Source organism: Candoia aspera, chromosome 3 (genome assembly GCF_035149785.1).
Source record: "Candoia aspera isolate rCanAsp1 chromosome 3, rCanAsp1.hap2, whole genome shotgun sequence".
Taxonomy (NCBI): domain Eukaryota; kingdom Metazoa; phylum Chordata; class Lepidosauria; order Squamata; family Boidae; genus Candoia; species Candoia aspera.
This window is the reverse complement of record NC_086155.1, coordinates 140638417-140662187: the sequence shown is the minus strand read 5'-3', so window position 1 is coordinate 140662187 and position 23771 is coordinate 140638417. Positions and strand designations below refer to the sequence as shown.

The following is a 23771-nucleotide window of genomic DNA, read 5'->3' as shown; positions in this document are numbered from 1 at the left end:
AAATCTTAGTATTCACTGGAGTATTAATTGGAGCCTGATCAGATGAGCGCCAAGTTTCTTGCTTGACCTCTAAAATTATGAATATCATTCCTTCAACTGACAACACCTGTCCTCAGCAGATTAAATGAACTGTTGTGCCTAATAAAGGCAATACTTGCAAGTATTCTATGTGTCTTGGCAAAGCACAGAAGTTAAAAATATTCCATCTCGCACGATCTCAAAGAGCCTTATTAATAGCAGAGGGTCAAAATATCTAGAAGCCTGCAGCCAGCCTGCAAATGGCTAGCTCCTGTTTTCTAGCAGGATCTTCCCATGTAATCACACTGTTTGTCATCATCCTTGTCTAACGAAAAGGCAAAATATAAACTAAGGAATAAATGCAACAAACCTCTATATTTACATAGAGGTCTTTTAAGGTGTGGAGAGGGCTTATTTTCATAGCTGTAGTTTATATACAGGGAAGGTGACACATATTATTTATTTATCAGCGTCAATGTAAAATAGAGAGACCTCCAGTATTGTACTGCACACAACATGTCAGATGTGTGTAATACAACAGTAGGAGGCAGGGGAGAAAAAGAAAGTGTGTAAGTGTGTGAAGTGCATACATATCAAGGAAGAAAGGATGACTCCATGCATATATAACTATACTTAATCTAGTATTTGCATGCACCACACTGAAGTGACCCCTCTTCTGGGAGGCGATGGGCGGTGGCAAAATTTGAAAAATAAATAAATAATAACTAAAGTAAATAAATGGGAAAATAGAATTGCAGAGCTGGAATAAACATTTGCAAATGTTTCTCAGTGTGAAAATGTTGTGAAAACAGCAAACTAGCATCAGGAAATGAGCTGGGCTAGAACCTATTGCCACTTCGTCCATGTGCCTCTTTCGAAATAACAGGTTTCTGCATGGGACCAGTTGCTCAAAGAGGTTTTTGAAAAGGCTCCTATGAAAGGGAGTAAGCACTGAGCTCTTTGCAAGTGCCTAATTCCCTCTGTGGAACATAGTGTTTGCTGTCTAACAGTTTCCATTAGATAAGCACTGAGCATTATAAAACCAAGCAGTTATTGCTGGTGGGCACAGCAAGGCAGGTCAGAGAGACGTCTCCAGGCAGGTGATTAGAGTGATGCAATAACTGAGGAATGTGGAGGCCATTGCTGGATTAGTTTCTCTTGTGGTGCTGAAATACAGCTCTGAAAACAAATGATTTCAAATTAGATAAAATAAATGATGGATAGCTTGAATAACCCTTTGAATCCCTTGTTGAAAATAAGGTTTTCAGCCAGGATTGTTTGTCACAAAAATAAATTTAAAAGACTGAGTTGCAAAACACATTTACAAGGTGTTTGCTACTTCAAGTCCATAATTCTTGAACAATCCTGGGATCCCTGATGGTTATCCGGGTTTTTCTGGCAACAATGATACGAGTTTAGATTTAACTGCTGCTGTTGCTTCTTTAGCTTTGCGGTGCTCTTAAATCAAAGTAACTTAAAATAAGTGGTTTTTCAAGTGGAGAATCCCTTTTTCCTGCCTGCAGCTTTTGGGGCACTTTATGCAGATGGGAAATTGCAGCAATGTTGGGATAGGAACTGTTAGGCTTTACTATTGTCAGGGCCAGCTGTGGGAAGCAGTGAAAGTGCCCTAGGTCAGTCTGGTGGACCAAGGCATTCTAGGATATGGACAGGAGGCTTGGAATTGTCCATCTGACATCCTGCCTGACTAACATATCCATCATGGTAATGCTATCTTGCTATGATGGAATGGTGACCTGGGCTTAGAAGACAATTAACACCCATTTGAATTTGGGGAAATCTCATACCACTGAACAAGATGCTTTTGAATGTGTGTATTTGGACCCTTCTGATTTAAAAAAGATCGAACAGTTTCAAAACACCTGTCTTGATCACCTGAGTAAGATATGGAAAATGTTGAAGCCACAACAGGTTCTCCTGGCTTGGTAGACTGATTTCAGCTATTCTCCCAAAATATTTCAGGATTTAGACTCTTTCACTAACTCTAGTAGTGTAGGAGTGAGCAGATTTCAGGCTAGTAGAAACTGGTTTGTTTTTCTTAGGACTCTGAAGAGCCATAACCTGGAACCTCATGGAAAAGACCAGATAGTTAAATGCAAATAAAATTCTCTGGGTTAAGGTTTTGAGTACCATAATTGTACAAAAATCAGTTCAGCAGTATAATATATGGAACAGTTAAGAGCAGGGAAATATTTTGCTATTGAATTTGTTCAGCAATCATGGGTTATAAATCCTTGCCAATCTACTATAATAAGCCCAGAGATTTAACTGTAGTTACAGATCTGACTTCTGCCCAACCTTAAGTGGACAATCTTTATAAGCAGTATAATCTTAGACTCCTTTGGCCTTCTCAGCTACTTTTTAGGTACTTGATTATGGAATCTTTCTAAATACTCTTTGGATGTTGGGAACTAAACATGTTGCATTACATTATAAGGTCCATTATTTTATGAAATTCCCTCCCATTGTAGGCCTGCCTGATCCATAACCTTGCTTCTGTGGGGCAGCAATGAAAATGTGTGTAGTTTTTTTCTGTATCTAATTTATATTTATTTTTAGAATACTTTTTCATATATACTTTTTATATTTATATACTATGTGTTTCTCCTGTGTGTGTGTGTGTGTGTGTGTGTGCACATACATATAGTACCTACATATCCTTCTTCACTGCTATTGTTTTTACATCGATTGAATGGTTGTGAAACTGCAAGGCCAATAAAATGTAGAATAAATCAGAAGTGGTTTGAAGTTAATCTGCAGAAGATTTGCAGAACAATCTACTTTTTACTCTGCCCTACTCTTGATACTATTATTATTATTATTATTATTATTATTATTATTATTATTATTATTATTTTCTTACAATGGCAATTAAAGCCAGTTTGACCAGTGTTGGAATAAACAAGCCCATGATTTTTCATAATATACTGGTACAGTCTATTAGTTTTTCTCAAAGAATGTAGCAATTATTGTGAACTAGAGGGAGGCTTGGAGTCTGCTCTCTAATGGGAGGTAGGGAAAGGATGGGAGGGCTGTCTCTCAAGTAAGAGTAGTGCCAGTGGGGGGAGGCTTCCTAGGTAGATTAGTTGGACATTTGTGTGAGTGATCAGGGGAATCAGCAGGAATGCTTAGACAGATTGTGATTCCCAGGATAAACCTATTTGGAGTTGGTGGGAGGGGTCAGGAAATCTAGCCAAGAGCTATGAGGTTGGAGATTATAGATATCCATGCATCCACAGTGATGGGCAGAGGGAGGTATGATGGAAGGCATTGGGCTTGTCAGTAAAGGAGAAGGGGACTAGCAATCTGGTGTAGGTCCCCAATAATAGCCCATTGCTTTTTCTGAGGGAGGTGGGATTGCTAAGTACCTTTGCCTCAGATTGCTGCTTGTGAATGCCAGGTGTATGCACAATTTGGTGGTAGATAAGTGTGCAGGGTCCATGAAGACTGAGACAGTAAATAGACTTGAGTGAATGAATGTGTACTTCTGGATTCTGAAGGTAATTAATGAGAATGAGGGAAGTACCACCAACCTTGAAGCAGGCAATGGTATGCTCTTTCCTGAAGAGGCAAACTCTCAATTCAGCTTTATTAGATGATTTCCATTCAGTTTTCAATTTTTGGTGAAATTTCAGCTCCCAATCAGGGTTCAGACCTGCAAATGGTACAGAGACCGCATTGGTCGTGGTTGTTCTGTTAGATTACCTTTACTGGGACTTGGATGGAAAGAGTGCACATGTAAAGCCCTATACAGTGTGGTCCCAGGTTATCTTTTGAACCATCTCCTTCAAGTGATTCTGCCTGTCCTGTGCAATAATTGAGGGTTCTAGCTCCATGAGAAGTGATGGACACATGAATTTGAAGGCAGAACTTCTCTTTGGTGGCCTCATCTCTTTGGAACACCGTTACATCTGGCTCCTTCTGTGTAGATCTTCTGCGAGATAGTTGAAATGGTTTTGTTCAGACAAGCTTCTGAATTTTAGTAGTGATGTTTGGCTACTATTTTTGCTTGGAATTTTGATAATGCACATTTCTGTATGTGTTCTGTTTTATGGATTTTATTGTATACTGTTGTATTTTATGTTTGTAAATTGCCCAGATCCTTAGAGAGAGAGAGAGAGAACAGTATATAAATAACCTTTGTGGCCTTATGGAAAGCCCTCAAAATGTGTTTTTTTTAGCAAGCCTGGGGATCCCCTGGTAATAGGGAGCCTGCACGTTGGTTGTATTTGAAATATCTTTCCTCTCATGGTCTTATTTATTTTTATTCTCTTTAATGGGTTTGTAAAATGTTTTAATTCCTGGTTCTATTGCATGCTGCCCAGAGTCATTTAGTGTGAGATGGACGGCCATATAAATTTGACAAACAAACAAACAAACAAATAATCTAACAAATGTGACTTGAGGTGAATAACAAACAATATATGAAACTCTACCATAGCGTGTTCACAAGATCTGAACCTGTCCATCATAGATGAATCCCAAGTAATTAGAAAATGTGATGGTTTGAGCCCATACAGAGATATAACTATTTTGTGTGACTTGGTTAGGGTCTAATTAATGGAGGATCATGACTTAATGCATAGAGCTATTTGTTGATTTCCTGACACTCTTCCTCAATATACCATAATGCTAGGAATTAGATATGGAGAATGATGGTCAGTAGAGCGGAGGTGTAAGTAACATGTACACACATAACCTTAAAAGGTCTTGTATCATCAAGAACAAGTCTGATGACGAGGAACTAAATAGTAATACCTACTCAGATCTAGTCAGAGGTGCTATCCCAGATCCCAAGTGAAAGAGTATCTCACTTGGAATATTTAGTCAGTGGAGAAACTAAATGCATCCTGAATGTATCCAGGGCACCGTTTATTACAATGTTGTAATAAATAATATTATTTATTACATTCCAGGTCTGAGACTTGGCACTGACAACAAATGCTGGGGCTGAGCTCTAGCTCATAATTAAGTCCCAGTCAAAAGCAACTGAAAGAGATTGTGTATTGTAGCAAAGCCAGTGTCTGCTATTTGTTCTTAAAATGTATTTCCAAAATTGGTATGCTACCAAGTTTTTAAAGTATTGTATCACAGTCTAAATAGAAAGATATCTACAGTCTAAAGCATCCATAAGATCATATAAACATCTCTGAGCCAACGTCACAACTGTGCTTTCCATGAGACTTAAAACCTTACAAAAAAGGAATCTCTTCTCTATCCCTGTTCTATCCAAGGTTGACAAAGGCTCACACAGTAATGAGTCTCATCATCATCTTGTTCCATGTTCCCATGTCCTTCCTTCCAATTAAGCTGCAATCACAGCCTCAACTGAGAAGAGAAAGGGGGAAAAAAAGATTGAAAATAAGAAACATTTTCTCTAGCTCATTATTGTTTGCTGCTGTTGTTCACATGCTCCTAAAAAGCCAGAGGCTGTGGTTATGGTGAAAGCAGTTTAACTTTGTTTGTTCTTTCTGCACAAGACATTTTAACATCAAAGGGAGAAAAACATCTGTACTATTTGAAATTTGATTGTGAACCATTTTTTCCATTTGGAGAAGACTTTCCCCCCTTGGTGTGCCCTCATTTCAACCTTAGTCACATAATGCCCCAATTTCTTGCTACATAATTCTCAAACCAAAGTTTATTTTAGAAAAGGAGGCCTAAACATCAATGTATAGTTTCACTTCTCATTTTAAATATGCCAAAATAGCTGTAGTTCTAGTCAGTAGGGTTTTCTAATTCTCTATCACTTAAATTTCTCCACTTTTTTTTTCCCAAATAGAAGTTGTCACTTTTATCAGTTCTGGAAAATATTATGCAAAAATGATATCATATAAAACAATGGGTTCAGAAGTTGCATTAAAGAACACTTTCATGGTGATAAAAACATTGTCTTCAGTCTGTTGGACCACATTAACAGCAAAAGTATAATCTATGCCAAATGATTGGTCCTGATTATCAACTAATCAAAATGGCACAAAGAAGCATACAAACTTTCAAATTCTCCAAAACTATTCATCAGGCAATCTTGGGGTGCAGAAGACACAAGAAAGGCCCAAAATAGGCCAGATGTCTCAGCCACAGGATCTTCATTTCAAAGTAAGCTCCTAAATGAAGATTGTAGGCTGAATGCAGTAGCCATTAGTAGAAGTGCCTAGTAATGGATGCTTTCAGATTACACATACAATTAATGCCCCTAATTGCTAGATGTAATCTGACACTTACAGTGTTTACCATTGACTGATGTGTTCATTCTATGATCTTCATCCTGAAACAGGTTTTAGTCTGTACATTCTTTGTTCTGGTGAAGGTATTGTCCAGTTCATGGGATAAAAACTTGTCAAACTTGTTTGATTTCAAAAAATGCTAAGCAGGGTTAGATTTGGATGGATTTGGATGGGAGGTGCTAGGAAATTCCAGAGCTGTAGGCTAGATTAGAAAAAAGAAGGCAAGAGTAAAACACTTTTTGTTACCAGTATAACTACGTGGTAGACCCCAGGAGCCAAACTCAATTTGAGGAAGTCTTTACTTCCTTTACATGTAGGTATTGCCCTATTTGCCTTATGGACCAGTGCAGCTAAAATGGATTTTTAAAGAAAAAACAACAGAAATTATATTAATGCAAGTGGGTGTATAATATAAGTATATAATATAAGTACACTGATCATTTCAATAATAAATAGTTAGGAAGCAATTCTCAGTTTATATCTGTTGACTTGACAACTGTCACTATCATTTATCAGTCCCTCAGGACTGTGGTGCATAATAAATCTTACAGTAAAATCAATGAATAAATGTGTATCTTTTCTTTCCTTCAAGAAACTCAAGTTGGCATTAATCTTCCATTCAAGTATTATCTTCTGGGGCTGCTGCATCACTGCCTCTAAAATTCCAGTGTACCACTAGTCAACTTCTGATAGGTGAACCCTTCAGTTTTCAGAAGTTGCCGCTCTATGAGCCAATGATTAAATTATAACAAAGAATTGAACCAATTGGTTGATCTATTGATGTGTCATTTTTCAGACACATTAATAGTATTATTCATTCATTACTCAAAGCCGGCAACTTGCATTTCTCATAGTTCCCTTGAGCTTCTGTCCACACACAAGGCAATCTGAGTATTATATGGCCTCAGATTCTGCAGGGAAAAATGTTTTTATATAAATAAATAACCATGCAGGCTATGATGGAGCATATCCCCATATAATGTACTCTTACCACGTAAAAGCTAAATGCTGCATGTACTCCTAATTTTGGTGACAAGCAAACCAAGTAAGTGATTTCTTAATGGCAAGAAGAGTGGATAGTGCATTGAAAAAGAAAGTACTGTAATATGAAACATCTGATTTTGGTGATTTATTGATGACAGCAACATGCATGTGGGTTAATTTTTGAATTCTAGTAAACAGGCTTGTCCATATATCAAAGTATAAGAGAGTTTAACTCAGACAGTTAAATGTATAATGCCTGCTTCCAGTATAACAGGATCCGAAGTATTCCATCTTTTATTTTGCCCACATATTCATGGAGTAGAGTCATACATCTCAGCCATTAGCATCTACATCTCTGGTTATTCTTTAGCTTTCAGGCTTTCTCAGAAAACCACTAATTGAAGACTCGTTCAGTCAGGAATATGGAATGATTCACTAATGTGACCGTAGAAAGTTTATTTTGAGTTAGAGACCAGAATTTGAATGTCTTTTGTGAGTGAGTGAATACATTCATTTTCACACTAAAGTTGGCAAAGTAAGCATTAATTACTTTTTATCTTGATTATGTAGCATTCAATTTGAAAGAAATAAGGAAGGGCAAATGGCTTTTATCCCTTGCAGCTAAATTGTCATATGCATGTAGTGATTTAAATATGAAGTAGATCATAGATATGTCTCTGAATGTGTATAATACTGTGATATATATATTCACTTGGATGCAAGCCCCATTGATTTCAATGCACAGCCTAATTTTTATTTATTTATTTTAGAAATCAACACAATCCATTTTATTTTCTTATTTTAGAAGACATTATACAGTGCTTTTCCTCTCTCTCAAAAAAGCCACTCAATGCACCTTGCTAAACATGAACATAACAAAAACAATAAATATGAACATATTAAAAAGCAGCAGGAAAGAAGAAAAGAAATAAAACCAACTCTGCAATCCAATAAAGTTAATCAACCACAGAGGCACATTCTTGTTTCCATAGAAGAGTCTTCAGCAGACTGTGGGATTCAGGATCAGGTGCAGAACTGCCCCTCAGAGACCCAGGTTCTAGTCCACCCTCAGCCCCGGAGGCTCACTGGGTGACTTTGGCCCAATCACTCTCTCGCAGCCCAACCTTCCTCATAGGACTGTTTCCTGTGGTGGAAAATAACCCTGAAGGAAAGGCAGGGTCTAAATGAAATGAATAAATACACTTACTTCTGTCAGAACTCTAGTTAACAGCACCCCCTGAGGGCTTCAAGGACAATTCAGACAGAGTTTATTTCAAAAAATTAACTGAGATCTAACAGTATATATGACCAATACTGAATGTACTGTGAGTAGGGTCCAGCTGCTAACTAGGCAGACATTCTGCTGGCCACAGCCAGCTGTTGGAGAACATTTAATGACAAGGCTGGATGGAAGAGGGATTTTTGTTTTATCTCAGTGTGGTTCAGTTTCTACATCCTTTCCATAATGTAACTTTGCAGAACCCCACAGAATTTTATTTGTCTTCACAATCAAGCAGTTACCTTGCAGCCATGTGCAGAGACATGCATAAACACACACGTATACATGATTACTAGGTACGTGCACTCAGACAAGTGGCACAAACATTTGCTCAGATGATTAACTCTGTGTTGGCACCTCCGGCAGTAAACTGTTACCCTAACAGATGGCCAACATGTTTTTCTCCTTCTCACTGTGAGAAAGACGTGGAAGTCCTGGGCTTTTGCATGGAGTTTTATGGAAGGAGGTGATAAAAAATCTTTCTTGTGGGCTGTGGCTAAGTTGATTCTTCCAGGAAACTGTCACTCCACCTACGTATATTTTATTGTACATGGAAACATTGTGAAACTAAAGCAAAACTTAGTAACTTGAAATTACCTTCCATTAGGGTGAAAAAACTCTATTTAGGGCTAGATGATATATAAGTTCAGTGTATTTTTTACATGTTGTGAAACTGTTAACTGTGAGTCAGAACTGATGCCTGATGGTTTTTGCTGTGAGCCTTGCAAAGTGAGTTTCTGAGTGCTGTAAAAGGGCAGCAAATATTTAACCAATTTACTTAGCCAAATTTAAATAATACACAGATGCTCAGTGATGTACTGTACAATAATTCAAAATATACTTCAGTTGGATTCTCATGTCCTTTGTATTGCTAAGAGACTTGTCCTTAAACATTAGAATGAAAAAATTATGGCTCCAGTTATTCAGTGGATTGAAGACCTGATGTTACTTGCAACTTATGAATGAGTTCCTTGCAGATATAGATTAAGTTTGGATGATTACTATGAAATATAGGCATCCTTTATTGAAATTATTGGGTAAAATTTCATATATACAGATATATGTATGAGCAGAGAGAGAGAGAAAGAGAGAGCGAGATGGCCTTTGAATTAATCTTGACTTGGTATCTACATGGACCAGTCCCTGCAGTTTTCTTGGCATGGTTGTTTGGAAGTGGTTTGCCATTGCCTTCTTCCTAGGGCCGAGAGAGAATGACTGGTCCAGGGTCACCCAGCAGGCTTCATGCTTAAGGCGAGACCAACTCACAGTCTCCCGGTTTCTAGCCAGGTGCCTTAATCACTACATCAAACTGGCTCATATATTACGTTAGACATTTTTAATATATAAATAAATAAAATAGGGATTAAAAAGAATAAGCAGTGGTAATAACAATAGTGAACTACTTAATTTGTTACTTTATTGTTGTCGTTGACTGCCAGATGTAAGGAAGAGAGGAATATTCTGTATCGTGTGTGAAAATAACTGGCTTTTTGTTCTGCCTACCTTCACTGGGTGCATGGGGGTATGCCATTTCCTCCCTTCATTGCCCATGTCCCCCAGCAACAAAGGGTCTTGAACCAGCCCTGACTGTGGGTTCACTTATAAACCCACTGGTAAGTAGATGAAGTCATATGAATGAACCGACTGAGGGGCTTGAGGTGAATTTGGCCATCTGTTCACAGCCAAACCGGTTTAAGCCACATTCACATTTGCAGTATGTCAAGGCCTGGAAGAGGAGAGCACTACAAGAGCCCAGTGAGGACTGGGTGTATTCATTGACTGGTTGTCTTATTCAGGGGGACAGCGAAAACTTCAGGATATTTTCCTTTGCTACAAAAGCACTTTTTTATTGTTATGGGAAGAGGAATTTTAGGGATGAAAAACAATTGAATTTGAAAAGGAATGTCAAAATTAAAATTACCCATCATATCTGTCTAAGTAGGTGGAGGTTTGGGCATGAGTTGATTTAAACATCACAACGCTACTGCTCATATGGAGCTGGCTTACATCACATTAAGCCATTGGAATATCTAGGTGGGCATGGTCACCTCAGTCTGTCATTGTCTTTCCAGAGTCTCAGTCTTACACAGCTTTGTTAGCTGAGATCTGGAGATTTAACATAGGTCAAAGCATCGACCTGACAAACATGAATTCTAGATTTGAGCTTTAGCAGAACCAAGAAAAGAGTAACATGTAGGTTGCAGAGGCATTTGTAAAAATCAGAGGTTTCTTTAAAATGACAACAAGTGTGTTGTGATATTGCAATGCAAGCTCCACCTCATCATTTCCTCCCAGACACACACACACACACCTGAGCTTCTTATAGATGCTCTTGGTAGGTTTGTTCTCATTCCCTCAGCAATCAGTAGTATTGATATGAGTAATTAACGGCACCTACCAGTTTACCCAGCACTACTACTGCAAAAGCTGCAGTGATTGCCATTTGGCTTCCAGGTGCGACTCAAGTTGCTGGTTGTCACCTTCGGAGGCTAACATGGCTCAGGACCTGGATAAGATCTAGCAAGGAAGATTTCCTTTGAGCCCCAACCTTGAGGGATTGCCATCATCAGGAACCACAAGGGTGTCCCTTATCTGTAGCTGCCCCTCTCTTTTGGAATAGTGCTGCACTGGAGGTCAAGGAAATGTTGACATTCAGGAGAGCCACCAAGGTCTGGCTGTTCCAGAAAGCCTTTGGGAATCAATGGTGTGATGGTTCCCCTCCTTGCAGGAAGTAATTGTTGCTATTAGTACTATTTTCCTTGGTATGTCAGTGACTAAGAAATTTACTGTCTTTGGGTTTGGGGTTTGATTATTTTGAATTATTGTAAGCCACTCAGAGACTTTTTGGATTTGAGGGATGTATAAATTGCAGGAATGAATGAATGAGCCATTCATTCTGAATATAGTCGAACGGGCTTATCACATTTTGAAGTGAGTAAATAATAGGCATTCTTAGAAGACTTGGCCTCTTTACATCCATTAAATCTAGTATCCCAAGTTACCTACACACCACTGCAAGCAATGAAAAAGTGGAGGGATCTAAACCTCTAAGTTCACTACACATCAAGTTTACATTTTATTTATATTTGTAGTGCAATGAGGAAAAGTTAATACAATTGTAGTTAATACAATGATATTATGTATATGTTAATTCATAAATGGCAAAAAGACAAGCAAACTAACAGAGGTATTGTTTATTCACAAGTATGTAATACATCAACCTTAATTTGTGACTGATACAGTAGTACAGTCTAAAGACTGATAGGAACTGATTAGGACAATTTCTTGTTATCTCTGAAGTAAGAGTCAAGGTATATTTAAAGAGAAAAGTTATTTTTTTTTTTAAAAAAGCAAGTGATTTATTTAGTCAGCTGCTTTTTGTCAACTTTATTTCTGGCTGCTGATACAAGATAGAACACTGGTTTCCTTCCACATTAACATCTATCCTGAAAACAAGGTCATACCTTGTGGTAAGCTACCTGGAAATTCATTAAGTATAATTGGATTTGATGAATAAGGTGCCGTCAAGTTGGGTTTGATTCTTGGTGACCGCATGGACAGATGCTTGCAGTCCCAGGAATAAGGACTGTCCAACAATCTCTTTAATCCTATCCATCAACCTTATTTCTTTTCTTCATTTTCTATTTCCCTCAAGCCTTTTTCTAATCCATCATCATGTGTTGGGCACAACACATGCCCAAATATATAAATGTCTACTTGCTAATCATCACCTCAAGGGAGCAGTTGGCCTCCATTTAGTCCAGCATTGATTGATTGGTTCTCCTTGCAGTCCCTGGTATTCTTAATAACCTTTTCCAAATCCATAATTTGATGGCATCTATGTTCCTTCTTTCATTCTTTCTCAGTGTTTTGCTTTTACCCTCTTAATAAAAAGTAGGGTCTTAGTCTACTTTTTAAAAAAATATAAAAATATTTTAAAAACTAGACTCTTAGGGATTATAGTGTTTAGGAACTGTTTGAAAATGGGATCAAGGAAGGAGAATTGCATATGGAGTGGGATCTTCCACTTATTGCAGCTATTCTGGCTTGAGGTTGGTGGTGATTTTTTACTGTAACATGTGAATCCCTAATGTCCTGAACTCTTGCCAGAACTAATGTCCTTCAAATACATTGGGACTACAACTCCCAGAATTCCCAGATAATGAGGAAAAGCAACTCCATCTGAAAGGCACCAGTTTGGGGAAAGTTGTTTCATAACAGGAAATAATCAACTTCAAACTGTAATTTAGTGGTAGTGTTTTACAGACAAAATTGCTTACAAAAAGCATACATTTTGCATACAAAAGATCCTAGGTTCAATCCGTAACATCTGAGATAAGGTTGAAATAAGTTCTCTGTGAAATCTTAGAAAGCTACAGTAAGAAAGAATGGACAGTACAGAACCATTACCAGCCTTCTGTGCATGAGGTGAGCCATTTTGTCTGTAGTATGTATGATCCACACTGAGACAATGAATTCATTGTTAGTGTAAAGGATCGTATATGTTATACATATGAGGATCCCAAAGTGCTGTGATTTGTAAAAACAATGAAGTAGTTAGTGACATTTTAAGGGATAGCTAATAATTTTATTGTGACATAAACTGGAATGTCCACTCTAATACCTTATCTCTAAGATTTTCTAGCTGCTATTATTCTATATGTAACCTTTATTGTATGCTTTTAAGATCTTGCTGATTTTTAAAAAAAGAACTGAGCATTCTCAGATACATTGGGTACTCCACAGTGATAACAGGATCACCATGGATGGACAGTTTATAAATCAGTTTATTTTGCAAGATCAAAATAATCTCTTTGTATGCAAATGACATGAAGTTTGACTATTGTTCCACTTCAGTGAACATTGAATGGATTCTTAATCTAGGTTTTATAATAAAACTTAAGTTGCTGCATGTTTTGGTGTTAACAACATTCCTGAAAACTGGAGAGAACATTGGATTCTTTTATTAAGAACAATTTGTTTTAATTATATTCTTTTTGTGACTGTATTATTTTTAGAAACTGCCATTTAACATGACCTTTGGTCTGCAGGAGGAAATAAAAGAAAGTGCCTTCATCCAAAACCCTTCAATCTGATGCCAATCTTGTTTAAAACATAGAAGCAGGGGCAGAAGTGACCTTTGCTGAGTCATGTTAAATCATCATTTCCTTGACCTTGAAAAGGGTTAAAAGAATACAGGGAAGCACAATTGGTTTTTAAAATATTTCCTTCTGAATAAACAACTCCAAATAACTATTAAAAATACAGGTGTAACAAACAATATATGGTGAGCATTATAATATAACGCTTACTATAATGTAATACGGAATTGTTGGGCTTAGAGAGATAATAAGAACCATCCTATGTCCTATGCTCATCTCTCAAGTTCAGCTGGAGGGGTTTTTGAGTGAGTCACTCCCTCTCAACCAAAACTCCTGTATTATTACATGATTGAGAAACGAAAAATGAGATAAGGACATAGGTTACCTCCAGTGTAAGCACACTTCCGTTATGCCATTTAATGTTTCGGTTATTTTTTCTGCCTTCCGCAGTTCTCTGTGAGCCCTCACAATTTTTCTTTGCAGATTCCCCAACTCTTTAGACAAGTTCTGTGGAATGCAAGAAGACTTCTAATGGAAGGGGAATCTTTTGACCCACTAAATATAATTCCATCCATCAGCAGGAGAATACAGTTGAACGTTGCCATGGTGCTGCTTCAAGCTCTTGGGAGACACATGAAAGAGGTCTAAATAAATAACTGATCTTGCCAAATGCACTACCTTGTTTTGACTTGCCCACTTTTACAACACTGCACAGTTATCACATACTTAGGTGGTGTTCTGTAATGATTAAAAGAATAAGGGAACTCAAACCCAGTTCAAAGTTCACCGCAATTATAAACTCAGGGAAGAAGCTTGCTGTTTTCTATCCTTTCCTGCCCCTTATCCACAATATCAGCAGAAGAGCTGAAACAGTTAAAGCTGTGAAGGATTATTACTGTATTGTCTCTAGGTCTAGCTTTTGTTTTGTTATCACTGTTTTAGTGCAACCCTGCCACAGCAAGGCTTCAGTCCAGGGCTGGATAACCTGATGGGGGCTGGGCTGCACTTGGGGAGTTCAAGCAAAGTGGGTGGAGCTATTTTTTTCTTGGTTGGTGGGGAGAATTTTATGGGGATTTTGTGGGGATTTTTTTGCTTTTTTTTTGTTTTCTTAACTCTGTTAAACATCTTGTAAGTTGTGCATTGCAGTTTTAGTGTGCTTTCTACCTCATGGTTGGGAGAAATTGTGCCACTGACTTTCACCAATAGTAATCAGAGGAAACACAAGGAGGAACTTAGGGAGCACTTGTGACCCGGGGGCCACAAGTTGCTTACCTGTGCCCTAATTTTATAGCAAATCTGCACTATGGGGAAATGGAGAAATCTAGTTACAGGGCTCTATTGGTCAGTCTTTTGAGCTTGGCTGTAACAATTCACAGAATTCGTCTGCTTAGTATTAACACTTGGAGGTTATTTTTAACTGCAGTATAATTTTGTTGCTTTAAATTAACTTGCAAAATAACCCCATGGTTCTTTGTGTACGTGTTTGTTTAATTTAGGGTTTGCAAAATTAAATGATCCAGAGCTGCCCATTTCCCCCAGGATTATACTGTTCCATGGGAGGCAGGTGGGGGTTCAGCCATTTCCAAAAATAAAACTTCCAAACTGTAAGTGGCTTGAAGAGTTCGTGGTGTGGTCCAGCCCCAAACAGTCCTATTTCGTCCAGAATGTTAGGCCCATAATTCTTTAAATGCGTTTGGACAATTTACTTTTGGAAAATGCTGAAACCCCTCTCATGACATGAGAGCATTCCAGAGTTCTCTAGAAGATCTGTTCCTGGATTGATGAATTTTGCATTTCCCTTGTTTAACTTAAGTTGGCTGTTGTTGTTTTAAAGTAGGGCTGTGCATCTCTTTGGATCTCTTTTGGAAGAGGCGCTTTGGAACATGCAAAAATGCAAATGCAGCACCTGTCTGCAATTCACTGCAACAGTTGCATCTGCTTCCAGGATTGCATGGCTGTTGCAAAAGTGATCCTTTAAAAAGATACAGCAGCTTTAATGAGCCACCAATACATTCTAAAGTTCTTTCAAATTGAATCTGAAACATTGCACAGCCCTATTTTAAAGCTGAAAGCAGGTTCAAGGTGCTATTCTAGCTACACATTCTCATTACCAGTGATTTTCCATGACATGCATACATTGAATGTCAGTAAATCAGTATCAGGATCTTAGCATAAAAGTAATATATTTGTTCTTCTCTTCTGTATTTGTGCCACTGCTGGTCTGACTCCACAATGATAATTCCACTGGAATTCCATTAAGGAAAAATGTAACCAAGAACATATCTGAAATAATAATGGGTCCAGTTCTCTGCTTAAATTGCACCTTTCTCTACAGTATTCCATGAAACGGATTCTTGGCTATGTTGAAAGAATGTTGGACTAGCTGGACCATTAGTCCAATCTTGCAAGCCATTTCTCCAGTGCTCTTCTATACTTCTGTATTAGGCAACAAAGAGGAAGGATTTCCCTCAGTTTTCCTTGGGTAAGGAAAAGGGATTTAATGAACCACAGAGTTGGATGCCTGACACAGTACATGCACAGTCAGCATCTCTCTTGCTAAAAGAACACAGAGCTGGCACAAGAAAGGCCCTAGTCACCAGTTTCGGAAGATGAACAACTCTGATAGACATCCAGCTTTGTTCTTTTTTTAACCCACTCCTGGATGCTGCAGGACCGACACATGTACACGACTTACCTCAGCAGAGCCAAGAACCCCTGTCAGTTGTTTTGCACAGATGAAATTGTCATGGCATTTGGCAATTGTCAGAGAGATGAGAGAAGGAAAAGGAGTTGTGGGTACACCATCTGGTTTTGTCAATGCATAAACAAGTCTAAAAATCTGGTCTGAAATGTACAATTTTTAAGAACCAGATGACCACAGGCATTCGGAAGGAGAAAGGGGAAAATGAAAACCTTTGGTTCCTTGGCGTTTCTCAGGAAGCAGATTCCTGCATACCAGAAAGGCAAAAGCAGGGAGGGCAAAGAGAGAACTGGGGGGGGGGGGAATATGTTTTTCTTCTTCTGTTTCCTTCCTCTGGGAGTTCATTATTTTAAATGCTACGTTACAAAATGAATCTGTGGATCATTTGTTTTTTTTAATGCATAGCCCACTGGGAGGGACAATTTACCAGAAGCAAGGCTGTGTGGCAGCCCCCTCCATATAACAGCTGTGCCCAGCTGCAGCCCAGGTCCAGACAGGGCACTGAAATTCTAGCTCAGTCTCAAGACCTGTTCCTATCTTTCCAAAGCTGTATCCACAGGGCTGGAGCCCACACTGTCCTGGCAGTATCTGGTAGGAAAGAGTAACGTAGGTCGAGTAACTGACATGGATCATTCTCATGCTTGCATTCTTCAGACCCCCAAGAGAGGGACACGCATGGGAGGAATCCACAACAGTTTGCCCAGCCAACCCAGTTTCTTCCAAGCTTTTTGCCAAGTCCTTGCAAAATCCCTTTACCTTTGTTTTATTTCGCTTGATTCACTGTTACTGCTGCTTACTGCATTTTATTTAAAAGTCTGTTTGACAATTAGTGATGAAGAATGCTATAGAAACTTAGGGACAGAAAGAGGAGCTAGAGAACTTAGTGGGCCTGAAATGCAGTAAACAGAAACAATTGCTTTATGGACTTGGAAGGAATAGAAGGAGAATCTCCCAGCAGATCTGTCTGTCTGAGTTATATAGCTACCCATCTCACAAATGTGACTCTGGGTGGCATACGGTAAGACAAAATGATTAAAACAAAGTGTTAAATAACCATTAAAAACAATTAAAACATATAAACAAATATGCAGGGGAGTGCATTCAAGATCTTACATACAATATAGCCATTTTGTGCGGTCCGTATTTCCCTGGGATCCACAGGGCTGCTGGCAAAACCATATTTTAAGAGATTTCCAGAAGGTCAATAGGGTCAAGGCCAGTCTCAGCTTTGAGGTGGGGAGATGATGTTCCAAAGGGTGGGTGCCACGGCAGAAAAGGCCCATCTCCTGGGTCCCGTCAGATGAAATTCCTTAGGAGATGGGGCCTGTAAAATGCCCCTCCTGCCAGACCTGATGGGACAGGTAGATGTAATTGGAGAGGCAGTCCCTCAAATAACCCGGTGCCATGCCATGTAGGTCTTTAAAGGTCAAAACCAGCATCTTGAATTGAACCTGGAAGCAGACTGGCAGCTAATGCAGTTTGTAGCGAAGTGGTGTAACATTTGCCATTCTAGGAGCACACATAGCTGCCCGCACCGTTGAATTTTGCGCCAGTTGAAGCTTCTGGATACTCTTCAAGGGCATCCCCATGTAGAATGTGTTACAGCAGTCCAATTGGGAGGTGACCAGGCCATGAGTAGCTGAGAATAGAGCCTCCTGATCAAAGAACACATGCAACTGGCACACAACATGAAGTTGCACAAAGGGCCTCCTAGCCACAACTGTCACCTGCTCTTCGAACAGGAGCCGTGAGTCCAGAAGGACCCCCAGATTGCACACAGGGTCTGTTTGGGGCAGCCCAACCCTATCCAGTACCAAAAATGATAAGGTCCCAGAACCAGAAGGCCCCAAAACCCAAAGCCACTCAGTCTTGCCAGGGTTGACTTGAAGCTTGTTGTTTCCCATTCAGACCCCCACAGCCTCCAGGCACCGAGGCAAGACAACAACAACTTTAGAAGCTCAAAAGATTTTATCCCCTGTATCCCCTAAGAACTGACTAAGCTAGGCCCAGCCTGAAGTTCAGGGTATACACATTTCCTGAATCCCTAAGAATTCAGACTGTATGATCTGGGCCCCCTCTTTTTAATCATCTTTTCAGTTACCACATAAGGTATTAGAATTTTAAATAGATCAGATGAGGTTTTGATTATGTAGTCATATTGCCTCATTCACAAAACCTGATGGAGGGGCCCCAGATAGCATTCCCTCCCCTTCATTGATAATCCTTCTATGTTTTCCCAATACATCCCCTCTTTTCTTTTAATGCAGCAAATCTGGATCTGTGAATGATGGAGTAGCTCCATATCTTTTGGTTGGCAGCCTCATTTACTTATTTTCTTAACCCACCCCTGTCCCAAAGGACCGTGGAGTGCAAAGTGAGGAACAGAATCATAAAACAAGAGTGTAAAATTCCAGTACATTTCTGTAGTAGGTATCACCACTGGGCTTCATTTCCAGAAGGCTAACAGGGGCCATACTTACCTCAGGGAGAGGGTCAAAAGAGTGGGAGAAGAACTGTTGTTTAATTACTTAGTATGGAGAAGAACTGTTGGTTAATTCCTCCCCCTACCCCCAATGCGGTTCTCTCAGGGTGAGTATTCTCAGCAAACCCCTTGTAAATGACCAGACAAGGTGCGCAGATTCAGTTCTGGTGAGGCTTTGCCTAGTCCTGGTGCTGCACTGTAAAGGACTTCAGAGCACTTTGAACCCAGTCATCCTTAGAGGCACCCCATGTCTGGGCTTTTTTCCCTCAGTAAGGTGTTTGCAAAGAATATAAAACAAGTTCTGTTGGGTGCTTGCTCTTCCTAGGCAAGACGTAAGAATATGTGGAGCAGGGTGGAGGCTGAAAAAATCAGTTTGGTTATATAAGCATTTTCTTCCTCATGGCTTATAGCTTTGGATGCATCCCCTAATAAATATTGGGTAAAAAGTCAGTCTCTTTTAATCTGGGGTTATTAGACGAAGGTTAAATCCCAGTTCTGGTATGAGATGAACCCCCTGGGATCAAACCACATTGTGACAGGGGCTTGCAATGGTAGAATATATGTGTGAGTGTGCCTTCGAGTCAGTGAACTAGTCCCTGCAGCTTTCTTGGCAAGATTTTGGAAGTGGTTTGCCATTGCCTCGTTCCTACAGCTGAGAGAGAGTGACTGGCCCAATGTCACCCAGCTGGTTTTGTGACTAAGGTGGGACTAGAACTCATGGTCTCCCGGTTGCTAGCCCAATGCCTTAACCACTACACAAACTGGCTCTCTTAATGGTAGAATATGGTCCAGTTGTTTCTGTGGACAGGGAACTTCCAATTCAGGATAGTTCCTGGTACAGTGTTTGCATATTGGCTCATCCCCTGCCCAAGAAAGGGGAGTTTTTTCTTCTCTAGCCTGCTCAGAAGAAAACAATTCCAGATGGTCTTACTCCTGCTTGCTTCAGCTGACCTACTGTTTGCACAGCAACAACTGCAAGAAAAGGAAGCCAAGGAGTAAATCATCAATATAGTCCAAACAGCTGGATTCTTTGAAGGTGCATTTTATACTGTAATATGAAGGCATGGGAGGTAGAAAGCTCTGATTCTCTGGATGTGCCCTTTTGTAAACTATATGAAAAAAGACAAAAAGACAGTCATTGTTAAGTCATTAGAGATGCTAATGTTTGGTGAGAAAATAAGGTAACTCCCAAAAATAGGGATGAAGGAACAAAAAACTCCAAACATTATGCCCTCAAGGGAGGAAACTTGCCCTTGTATTAATGAGTCCTGTATTTAAAAAAATACGGATTTGGAGGGCATCTATCAAATTTAATTTGGGTTCTAATAAGCTTGATTTTGAAAGATATTTAAAATTCCAAGTAGGCTGACAATTTTCACACGTTTCTAAAAATAAGACAGCAGGTCACTCTGCCACATTGCCAGTGGCTTCTGAATCTTAACAGTTATGTGCCAGGCAGCATAGAAGTAGAGGCATTGTAGTTTTTAAAGCTGTGTCAATCTGTTGGGCATTGCTTGTGTCCACCCATCCAAGAGAATGGATTAAGGATGCAGTTCCCCTTCCCATGGTATTACAAGACCAATTATGGCAATAATTACTATATCATGAAGTGGGGTGAATCTTGGGTGACTCATGGCCAGAAGTGCCTTCTAATCTAGGGGAGTGGGGGGAAAACAGTGAAATCTTTCCTGTTGCACAATTGATGATTTGACTATAGTATTTGCAAGAATTAGATGTTCACACAGGTTTGGGCTAACCCCTAGAGGCTATCCTTGGGGTGAGCAGCAAGCCTTTAAGGGTCCATAAATACAAGAAAGAGTATCCCTACATGCCAGTGGGGTACATTTTCATTTTCTTGTTCCTAAGGAAATATTAATACACAATTATATGTTTGAGAAATGGCGTATGATACAAGTGCCTTAGCTGGAATTCAGAGTAGCAGATTTCAAAATTGCAATGATTGAGAATTTATCTTCATGGTTTGTATAAGCAGCTGGACACCAAAGTTGTTGCAAAGTTGTTGCAAAAGGATTAAAAGGTAAGGCTACTCAGTGTTGAAGCTTTTGTTTCAAATTATCTGGTCTCCCAAAGGATAGTTTGTAACACCATGGGAACTTGTTGATTATGTAAAAAATTGTTGCAAACAAAGGGTCTCTGTAAGATCAGAGTTAAAATGTGTTCTCTTTTTTAACACAAAAAAAGCTTTAGTTCCAGAGCAATGAGAATGCTTAATAGTCAGAATTAGTAGGTCAGACAGCTTGTCACTGAGAGATATTATTTTGTGCATTTGTCAAGAACAACCTGACTTCAAAATTGCTTGTGTGTTCAAGGGAGTGAAAGAAACTGAAACAGCTTGTGGCATTTGTGTTTCCTGTGTGTTTGTATATAATAACACATTTGAAAATTATAAAGACATACAGAAAACACAAATTCACATTATGTGGTTGGTTGACTAAGTAGGATGTGTCCATCAAGTAATTGCAGCTATGCACTTCAAGTGCAGCCATTGAGATGAGATTTCAATGCAAGCTAGTTTTCTGCATTTCAATGGAAAATAAGGATCTGACACATGTATGTATGTATGTATGTATGTGTTTATTTATTCATTCAGATTACATAGCCACCCATGTCACTTTTATGTGGACTCTAGTTTTGTTGAGCCTGTATGAACTTAGGCCAGGGAAGAAATCTAGCAACTTTTGAGCCAAGTGCTTTGCTTCTAGCAGCTGATAAACAGGGTAGAAACTATTGTCTAAAGTGCCAAAATGTATTCAAGTCTGATGTGATACCTGAAATGGAACTTCCTTTCTCAGAAAAATCAGCGTTCTTGCTATCTCTGTTTCTGAATCAAGTAATGACAAAGGAGGGCATCTACTTTTGCAGGTTGCTGATTGCCCCAAGAGCAGACATTTTGTTTTGCATTGGGGCTAGAAGACATGTTGGTACTTCTAATGATGATTTCCTTCTTGCCTGCTTGTTGGGTTTATTGCATGCTTTTCCTTTAGATTTCTCAAATCCACTTTTGCACCTAGTTATGTGGTCATGGCAGATACTGGGAGACACACTGAACAGATTTGGATTGCCCAAACTTCAGTCAATTGAATGTATCTTTTGCACACAGAAGGTCCTGGGTTTAATCCCTGACATTGCCAATTAAAAAGACTAGATATTTGGTGATGGTGAAGACTTTTTCCAGAAACACTGAAGAGCTAGGTGGATAATTAGTTTAACTCAATAAAAGGCATCTTCTTGTAACCTGAATCATTCCAGTGTAAACCCAGATTTACTGCAAACTGGTTAGCCAAGCCATTCTGCATATCTCAAGGGGGAAGCCAGAAGTTTTTAATCTAATCATTCAGAAAAAAACCACCATTCTGTGTTTTCACACCAAACTCTATCTAGGATCTATTCAAACAATGTTTGTTTAAAAATTATTTGGCTAGTTCCTGTCAATACTGTATGCAGATTCTGAGTTCAGATATAACCACCCATGGTTAAGATAGAATTAGTGAACTAACAGCAAACCACAATTCAGTTATGATTAGCTGCCAAAAAGCTTTATTGGCATGGATTTGTATGTTAACTAAACCAGAATAAACTACTTTTGATTTGTGTGAATTAGTCTATTGTGACTGCATGCTAAAATAGGTTTGTTTACAAATAAATTCTACTTAACTTTTCACCAAACTCATATATTACGTCTACTGTTTTTTGCTACCCATTTCAGGAAATCAAAGCAATTCCTCCCAAAGCCTTTCTTGTGTAAACTAAGCAATTCATTTCTTAGCCATCAATGCTCAGGCATATATTAGTTTTGTCTATGGGCTTCAGAACATTCTGCAGTAAATAATGTTTATTGTTTATGAAGTATCAGTTTGTTCCATAAACACTATTTATAGATTACTTTATAATTTTTTAAAGGTACACAGAACTAAAAAGTTGCCCTGCATTGGCAAATTTGATCTAAAGCCTTCATTTGTTACCCAAGATTACTATGAAACCATGACGGTGATTTGTCAAAAGACATTAAAACTGTAATGGTATGTGGGAAAGACCTTGAGAGATGGCAAAGAGATGCTGCCTAGAGAACAGTCAGATAAGAGAGGGCACAGTCCGCAGCTGGATAGTGGGTGGAACAAGAAGCTCAGGAGGTACCCTCCCTAACTTCTTGGGCCATAAAGGAGATGGCAGGAGATTTGTACTTTCAGACTTGCAAGATTCTGTTAATGTAGCCTTACAATAAAGTAGAATTGGCTCATCTGGTCGTTTCCTGTCTGGTCTACCTGGGAAGGCTGACATCAATCTTGCAAGGCTGAAAGACTGTTTTTCCCATGCCCACTCCTACACCCAAGCCAAACATTCACCTGATATTTGCAGTTGTTGGAGGAAGGTGTAGAGGGAATCTATCCAAAGTGTGATCACACTAGCTTTGAATTAAAATTAGCAGAGCCAGTCATTATGATCCAGCCCAGGCCCACCATAACTGCAGTGCCCTTTAGGAAAAAAAATCCATGAAATTGTTAATTTTGTGATAGCCCACAGTTCCTTGGAAGTATAAGCATGCAGCTCTCCAAAAGGAGCCAGTTGGTTCTCACAACAGGCCTAATACAGATAGCCACAACCCAGTCATAGCCTGCTGAATAACCAGGCTAACTAGTCAAAAGTTGCTATTGGGGGGAATACAAGGTTCTTCCCCATTTCCTGTAACCATGCATGAATTTTATGAAGACTTGTACTGGCAAGACATCATTACATCAATGACCTCTTTCCCATGTTCCTGCTTCAGTCCAATTTGTCATCCCAAATTTGGGCTGGTCCTAAGATTCCCTAGGATGTGAATCTTGTGAAAAGGCCTGTGAAAAGGGAGTGCTGAATTAATGGTTTAGAATAAGATCTGTCATAAATTTCTATTTGGCATAGCTGGCCTAAGATGCTGTAACCAATCTGATGAGTACACCTA

General features: G+C 39.1%; 1 protein-coding gene across 2 annotated transcripts in view; it reads left to right on the top strand.

Moving 5' to 3' along the window:
- NEDD9 (neural precursor cell expressed, developmentally down-regulated 9) overlaps positions 1 to 23771 on the top strand; it is a 68909-nt gene that overhangs the window by 35348 nt on the left and 9790 nt on the right. The window lies entirely within an intron of this gene.